General features: G+C 40.6%; 1 long non-coding RNA gene across 2 annotated transcripts in view; it reads left to right on the top strand.

Moving 5' to 3' along the window:
• LOC138052913 (uncharacterized) overlaps positions 1-2,500 on the top strand; it is a 36,037-nt gene that overhangs the window by 6,357 nt on the left and 27,180 nt on the right. The window contains exons 1-2 of one of the 2 annotated variants that reach the window (XR_011133178.1): positions 146-162; positions 2,399-2,467. This is a non-coding gene — a long non-coding RNA (uncharacterized lncRNA). Of the gene's footprint in view, positions 1-145; positions 163-2,398; positions 2,468-2,500 lie in introns of those variants that run through there. The other variant, XR_011133177.1, reaches the window with a different exon arrangement.

The following is a 2,500-nucleotide window of genomic DNA, read 5'->3' as shown; positions in this document are numbered from 1 at the left end:
TTGTGATTGCATCATTCTTGGCTTTAGAGTCACGATTGGCAGACATGCAATCACGTGTTACGAGGTGACAACAGTGAACCCAAAATGGACATGACGTCATCGCCCCCTATAAAAACAAAATTCACTCTGACACTGTGTCCTTTGGGGAAGAAAGTCGAGGAGGTAAGTTGCCGTCTTGGTTATTTCTTTTACGTTGTTATCGATCTCTCTCTTGTCATCAAGGAGAAGCTCCATCCCTTATAGAAATCATGAGACAAACATTAACTAGGCGAGAAAAACTCAAGCCCGAAAACAGCAAATTACTGCCGGGTACGAAATAGATTACAAAGGAAAATATTCTCAAGACTTGCAAACTCATGATTGTCTAATTCTGATTTCTTCTCGACTGGTTTTGAGTCCTAGGGACTTGTTATCCCCACAATATGTGCAATGCCACGCGCACAAGGTCAAAAATTCTACGATTTAACGGGAACCGAGGGCGGGCTAGAATCACTAACTGAAACGAAATCATGTAGAAATAGCTTCGTAGACAGATTGCTTCACGAAGTTCTGTTTCGTTTCGTTTAAACCGACCCCTCCAAGAAAGAACGACTACTTCAGGGTGAAAGGCATTGGGCTATAATATTTAGTATCTTGAGCTGGACTTACTTACCGGAGTTTATTAGCTAGGATTTGAAGGTGATCGAACCGCCAAGTTGATTTGTTCGATCTATTTCTAATGAAAAGTCTTACCTTGCTAAGCTGAACCGACGAAACACTTTCAGGCAACGACTGGCATACCCGAAAGTGGGGACGCGATGTTTGTACATTCGATAATTAGTTTCAATAATTGTTGCCAAATAACCGACAGTACATCACCGCTGTGAGGCTTTAAAAGTTGGTCAGTCCAGGGCTTCTTTCACAACTGTTGTATAGCAAAATCATCAATCTTTGCTTATTTTCTGCTGGCAACAGCCCAATCGTCCTTCATTTAAACATTATTGGATCGAGTTCAGAGTCAGTCTTGATTTCAACCCGAAGTGTAGTTTAATAGAGCCTTCCACGGTTTTTGGTGCCATCTTGGTTGGGGAGCAAACGCGGCACAGTAAATGTATGGGATTTTGGCCGACTTTGAACCACTGTAGCGCCGCTAAAAAAAGGACGCCAGATTTCCACAGTGATAGCGTCTTTTAAAAGACATTTATAGTGAGTTTATTTTCATAAAATAGAAAGAACAGATTCAGGCTACAACGACAATCAACGAATTTTTAAGCTTTCTTACAAAGCCAAACACGGCAAATTGCCGCGAAATTAGAAGCAAGATGAGCAAGATTTATTATTCGAATTTACGGACGTCATACCTTCCTTAATGGCTTTATTTTCTGTTGAATGAATGAGATCAATAAAAGTATTTAAAGTAGTGGCAAAAGTTGGAAATCTGTCTCTTTTTAGCGGCGATACAGTGGTTCAAAATCCCATACATTTACTGTAAATTTAGCCGTGTTTGCCCCCAGTCAAGATGGCGGTCGAAAACCGTGGAAGAGTCTAAAAATTGGCAACCGTGATTTGGGTAATATTTTTTCCACAACCGTTATGACAGGCTGTTGGTTTGATACGCTTCAAGATGAAAATTGCTTGTGCCTCCAGTATTCCGAGATCGACATGAGAGTTTTCTGAGAAATCGATCGCTAGAGCGTGACCTTTTACGAATAAGGAAGCCGCGATCAACATAATCAGTATAATCCGTAAGTTTATTACAGTTCAGCAGTCTCCAGAGACTTCAGTGGTGACGCGCTTACTAACTTGATTTGCTCTTTTAAGATCAAAATCTGGGTACTATAACTTTCCGTAGATATTCTCTGTCAAAATTTGCATAACAAGCTGAAGACATCACTCGTTTTTATAAAAAGACCGTCGTTTTTCAACTGTAACGTTCGTTTTATTCAACCTCGACAAAATGCCCCAGAATCGTCAAGTATCACCTCAGAAGACAAGAACATCATGCTAAAACCTTATTGTGCGCAAAAAGTAGGTTCTGGAGGAAACACACGCCACGTGGAATTCTAAATAACAAAAGGACGCAAACCTTTTATTCACATATGAAAATACTTTGCAATTTCCATAACAAAGATCCAGGTGTCTTCGCTAGGCTCTAAAGAAGCTTACCATGAAATTTCTCCCGCGATTTCGACTAAAATTCCCTGGTTTTCCCTGACGAAGTTTCGTACGACCGGAATAACGCCGAATTTTTCCCAATGATTCATGGGTGAATCATTTCCGGAGGGCTTGACAGAAATGAATAGCCATCAAAAAGTACCTTTCCCGTGCTGTAACTTATTTGCTCCATTACCGAGCCGCCGAGTCACTCCACGTGGCACTGTATTCTGTCGTTCTCTCTGATAAACCTTTCTCTCCAAAGGTCCACTCAAGAATCGTTCAAGTGACTCTTTATCCATTGCAATTTGGAAGATTACAGTTTGGAAATAAGGTAACGAAATAAACTACTGTATTTTTGTTCTAC

This window comes from Montipora capricornis, chromosome 6, assembly GCF_036669925.1.
Source record: "Montipora capricornis isolate CH-2021 chromosome 6, ASM3666992v2, whole genome shotgun sequence".
In the NCBI taxonomy this organism is placed as follows: Eukaryota; Metazoa; Cnidaria; class Anthozoa; order Scleractinia; family Acroporidae; genus Montipora; species Montipora capricornis.
Note: the sequence above shows the minus strand (reverse complement) of the source record. Positions and strands in the feature narration are given on the sequence as shown.